Source organism: Lipotes vexillifer, unplaced genomic scaffold (genome assembly GCF_000442215.2).
Source record: "Lipotes vexillifer unplaced genomic scaffold, Lipotes_vexillifer_v1.1 scaffold678, whole genome shotgun sequence".
NCBI classification, from domain to species: domain Eukaryota; kingdom Metazoa; phylum Chordata; class Mammalia; order Artiodactyla; family Lipotidae; genus Lipotes; species Lipotes vexillifer.
In genome coordinates this window covers 522,847-529,079 of record NW_006790338.1, presented here as the reverse complement: position 1 = coordinate 529,079, position 6,233 = coordinate 522,847, and positions in this window count along the sequence as shown.

Below are 6,233 nucleotides of genomic sequence, written 5' to 3'. Positions count from 1 at the left end.
AATTTTTTTTTTCATGCAAATCGTCCCGGTTTTTTTTTTTTTTTTTTTTTTTTGTGGTACGCGGGCCTCACACCGTTGTGGCCCCTCCCGCTGCAGAGCACAGGCTCTGGATGCGCAGGCTCAGCGGCCATGGCTCACGGGCCTAGCTGCTCTGCGGCATGTGGGATCCTCCCAGACAGGGGCACGAGCCCACGTCCCCTGCATCGGCAGGTGGACTCTCAAACACCACGCCACCAGGGAAGCCCCCGTTCCAGGTTTTGTGAGCCTGAAGTTTATACAATTTGGGGACACTCTTTAAGACAAGGAATGCAAAAATGTGAATTCAAGATTGAATGTTTATTTAGAACTATTAATCACCACAAGTTACACATTTGAAAGAGCTAACAAGTACCAAAAACATTAAAAATAAAGAAAAAACTCAGTATTAATACTATCTTTATTAGCTCACCAACATACCCTAAAATCTTTTTTTCTTGCATACTCTTTGATTACCTCTTGATGTGACAAAGATTTTGTAATAATTATTTTCTATAGAGAGATTGGAAAGAAAATTGTCTTTCCTCTAGTGTAGTTGTTTACAATTTATTTGAAATTATAAAGTATTAGAATAAACTAAAAGTTATTTTTCAGCTTATTGACTCCATGTTGGTAATGTCTCCTTCATTACGTTTTCCACAATTTCCTTCTCAGGAGATGCTCCTTCCTCAGGGCAACTCCTGGAAGACTTTAGCCTTGACCTTGCTAGGCTTCTTCACCCCTGCCCTCCCCCTCCCCTCAACCCCACACCCACACCCACCTCCATTCCCCACCCCCACCCAGCTGAGGTTGCTGAAGCTTGTCCAACTCAGCCAAGTACTTGTCAACTTCAGTGTTCCCCTCCCCACCTCTGGTCCTTGGAGACAGAGAGAAGGTTCGGGTGCTCAGTGGTCTGTCAGGGCCTGCTTGTTGCCAAGACTCATTGGTGGGACTTCCCTGGTGGCGCAGTGGTTAAGAATCTGCCTGCCAATGCAGGGGACACACGTTCGATCCCTGGCCCAGGATGATTCCACGTGCCACGAAGCAACTAAGCCTGTGAGCCACAACTACTGAGCCCTCGTGCCACAACTACTGAAGTTCACGTGCCTAGAGCCCGTCCTCTGCAACAAGAGAAGCTACCGCAATGAGAAGCCCAGGCACTGCAATGAAGAGTAGCCCCTGCTCGCTGCAACTAGAGAAAGCCCGTGCGCAGCAACAAAGACCCAACGCAGCTAAAAATAAATAGATAAAATAAATAATAATTTGAAAAAGCCCAGACATTCTTTACTTCTAAAAAAGAAAAAAGACTTATTGGTGAAGGCAATGCTGGCAGTGTGCCTGTCCTGCCACAATGCCAGGACCACCTGCTGGGCACGGAGGGTGACCTCTGGCTGGGGCCAGGCTGCTGCCTCCTCCTTGCAAGCCCCATGGAGGACACATTCAGCCTTGGAAGAACCCAGGAAAATGTGAGACCCTCCACCTTGGCTGCTTTAGCTTTGGGGGAAAACCCACCTCTCAAACAAACTTCTTAATCTCAGGACATTAAAATCAAAACAAAACCATTCTTACACCTCAGTGAGGAAATTCTCTGTTCTCATGGCATGTCCTTGAGGCAGGTGTAAAAATAGTATCCATGTTTTATACATAAGGAAACCAAGGATGGAAAGGGGGATGGTTTGCTGGGGGAAGTCATTTTATCAGCTCTGACTTCCCAAGCACTGCATCTTCACTAGACATTTTAATGTCTTCTTTAAACTTTCTAAAATTCCTAAAATAGTCATGATAGCTGCATGTAATATATTGACTTGATACCGTGGAAATGGAATTACATTTTCACAGAATGTTGGTATGAATTTTTTGTCATCATCAAAATGTATATTTAAATTACTGAAGAATAATACTACTACATAGTATGATAATGGAATAGTAACTCTGTGATTTGGGATAAGTTACTTAACTTCTGCACTTTATTTCTCTGTTCTTTAAAGCACAGGGAGAATCCACCTCACAGGTTGTTCCAAACATTAGAAAAAATTTCTATATATAAAAAATATTTTGACCTGAGACACTTACAGGTCTTTCACAGATGGTAGTCATTAATATCGTAGTGTTTGCATCTTAATTGTATTTATTCATCCTTTGCTCTTTAAAAGTACTCTCTTAGTGGTTTATGTTGAATCTCCTTATTTCAGTGGTAAGCTCCTACAGTGTAAACATCGTGTTTTCTATCAATATCTTTGTGCTTCTCAAATAACATGCATAATAACGCTTTGTGCTTATCATGCATTCACTAAACATTATCTGGAATGGGAAATTTTTTTTATGTTCTGAAGGTAATGAGAACTCCGAACACATTTAACAGATAAAATCTCTGCTCTCATTTTTAGGAATGTTCTTGCCCTTATTGGTTGAACAATTAGGGGGGGGTCAGCAGGGGTTGACCAGATGGTAGTGTTTTTAGCATTTGCATTTGGTAGGGGAAAAAAACCTTGCGTGCACATATAGATAGTGTATGGTAAGCCAGCATATGTGAGAATAGCTCACAGGTTTTACATGAAAAAAAAAAGAAAAGGGACTTTCCTGGTTGTCCAATGGCTAAGGCTCCGCTCCCAAAGCAGGGGGCCTGGGTTAGGGAACAAGATCCTACACGCTGCAACTAAGAGTCTGCATGCCTCCACTAAGAAGAGTTCGCATGCCGCAACTACAGATCCCAAATGCTGCAACGAAGCTCCAACGTGCCGCAGCTAAGACCCGGTGCAGCCAAATAAATAAATTAAATAAATAAATAAGATAAGTTTTAGTAATCCTCTCTGTGAACACAAGAGACCAGACATTGAAGGGTAACAAAGCTATGACTATGCTCACCCTAGGCTTTTGACAAGTCTGAGCATATCTGGGCAAGTCTGGAGGACCAGGGATAGCAGAGTTAGACCAAGATTCTATTTGCATCAGTGGTTCTCAACATTGGCTGTACTTTAGAATCACCTGAGGTGCCTCTAAAACTCCCCAGAGCAATTAACTCAGAATCTTTGAGAGTAGAACTCAGCCATCCATATTCTTTACATTTCTCCAGGGGTTCCTATAATATGCAGATGAGGTTGGGAAACACTGACATGTGAAAGACCTAGGAACATCCTAGGTAATGCTCCATTATTGCAGTTACACTAACCTTTAATCTGAGGGCCACTGTTTTTTTTTTGGCGGTACGCGGGCCTCTCACTGCTGTGGCCTCTCCCGTCGCGGAGCGCAGGCTCCGGACGCGCAGGCTCAGCGGCCATGGCTCACGGGCCCAGCCGCTCCGCGGCATGTGGGATCTTCCTGGACCGGGGCACGAACCCGTGTCCCCTACCTCGGCTGGCGGACTCTCAACCACTGCGCCACCAGGGAAGCCCTGGTTAGTGTTTTAAACAGCCTTCTTCCTCTACGACTTTGTTATAATTCCCTGTGTCTGAGGGCAATCTGAGGACCCCTGTGATTATCCATGTGTACTAACAAACGGCCCCTCTCCTCTTTTTGGATGGTTCTGCAGAATCCTTGAGCAAAGCCTGAATATTTTTACTTGATCCAGGGTGTGAATTCTTTCTCTGAGTTTCCTCCACCTCTGGAGCAATTAAATGCCAGAATCCTGGGCGAATATGCTCAGAAAATCCTAGATACATGTGAATTTGCCGCAGGTACACAATTTAGATTTTCTCTGCGATTCGTTTCAAAAAGTAGAGCTTTTAGGTAAGTAAATAAGATTTGGGGAGAATATTCGAAGTAGTTAATTTTTTTACATTTCTTTTTAAGAGTCAGTAGCTAAAATGATACAACTAATTCTCAAATACACCTTGTTAAAAACTCAAATGGTACAGAGGTATACTGAATCAATGTGTGGGGACGTCCCTCCATTTCCCCCAGTAATCTTTTTTCTCTAGTTGTAAGTGCTATCACATCACTCAAGACACTACACTAAGCATTTACACACACAGGTAAATACAGAAACACTTGTTTATTTTAATATAATTGGATTATACTGATATTTTTTGCAGTTCTCCCACCTTCTTAAAATATGTCTTAGAAAGCTCTCTTTATTAGGATATATAAACATATCTCATTCTTTTTAACTGCGTTGTATATTTCACAGTAAAACTACACTGTCATACATTCAATTGTTCCTCTATTGAGAGACATTTAGGATATTTCTAATTGTTTGCTACAATAAGCAATTTCGCAGTGACAGTTTTCTAAAAATACATATTTAACTTTGTGAATAAGCATGTCCTTAAGAGAGATCTTTCAGAGTGGAATTGTTGAATTAAGGGACGGGTGCATTTAAATATTGACAGAAGCTGGTAGAATGGCTGTCTCCATTTACTTTCCCCCTAACATTGTGTGGAGTCATCAGTCTCACTGTCAGCTGTGTCTCCCTGTATGATGGGGCATCATCAGGATTTTGTGTGAGCAGACAAAGAGATTTCGGCAAATTTTCCAGAGTACATTGGACCCCTCAGCTATTGAAAGCAGTCCTTCAATTCCTGGATTGTAGAGTCTGCTCCAGTAGGTGATGGAGGACAGGATTTGTATGCTTGTGGTTTCTGAGGTAAGCATTTCTTTTCATGTCTGTGAAGTTTCTTTCATAATGCTATGCTTTATTAATAAAACCTTCCAAGCACATTTCCTCCCCTCAGCAGCAGTTTGTGTTCTAAGTGTGGTTACAGCTGTCAGTAGGTCAGTTGTAATTATCTGATCTGGATTGTACTGAGACAACCCCCTCTCTCCTCCTAAACGACTCGGGCGGGAGAAGCCAAAACCATTTTTTTAACCCTAAAAATCATTCCCTTTGGCTTTTCCAGAGCTTACGTAGGAAGAGAGACCTACTAAACTCTTAGCTTCTCTCCAGTGAATAGCTTCATTCATTGTTCAGTGGTTAAGGAATAACACTGATAGCTGGTATTCTGTGCTGTAACCCCCCTCTAATCACACTGTGCTCTCTTGTCCCTGCAGTAGTCCCAGCTCTCAACTTTGCAGGACCTTCCAGGCTTATCTTGAGCCGGGGAATTAAAATGCCATAGTTGTCTTTTTTTTTAGTTTATTTTACTGAAGTATAGTCGATTTACAATGTTGTGTTCATTTCTGCTGTACAGCAAAGAGATTCTGTTACACATAAATATACATTATTTTTCATATTCTTTTCCATTATGGTTTATCCCAGAATACTGAATATAGTTCCCTATAGGACCTTGTTGCTTATCCATTCTGTATATGAGTTTGCATCTGCTAACCCCGAAATCCCACTCCTTCCCTCCCCCACCTCCCTCCCCCTTGGCAACCACAAGTCGTTCTCTATGTCTGTGAGTCTGTTTCGTAGATAAGTTCATTTTTGTCATATTTTAGATTCCACATATAAGTGATATCATATGGTATTTGTCTTTCTCTGTCTGACTTACTTCACTTAGTATGATAATCTCTGGGCCCATCCATGTTGCTGCAAATGAAAATGCCATAGTTTTATGACACTTTATGGCTCCTATGACAATAAATTATCTGTAGCGGGGGAAAAAAGCTGTGGAAAATTAAAATGTGTTCTCCATATTACACGAAGTGGAGTGGTAATGGGTAGGGGGAGAACAAGGCTGTAAAAATATTTGGATTTTAGATGTATTTTAGATCAGAAGTAGAAAGAAGAATGAAGCAGAAAATATAACAACAATTTAAGAGGATTAACCAGAGGACATCATCTTGTTGAGCACTTGCTAGTTGCAGCATTTGCTTATTTCTAATCTCCATGACAACTCTATGAAGTAATGTCATTTCTTCATCTGAAGATGTGGAGACTGAGGCTCAAAGTAGCCATATGACATGGCCAGAGGCTCATGAATAATAAACAATTTTGCAGGATTCAAATCTATGTTCGCCTTGTTTCAAAATCTTTGCTGTTTTCACCATAGTACAGTTTGCTCCAGTCAAATGTGAATTTCAGTTAGAGTAAATAATTTTTTTTTTAGCACAAGTATGTCCCAAATATTCCACAGGGTTATACTTATACTATAAAATTATTCATCATTTATCTGAATTTAACTAGACAGACTGTATTTTTATTTATTAAATCTGGCAACAGAAGACTCCCTAACCTACTAGAGCCAAGAGCAGGGGTGGAAGAGAGGAAAAGGTGAAAATCTCTCTCCCTCTTATCCATTGTTCGTTTCCTTGTTTCTGGCTTCTCTCTATAGCTCTTT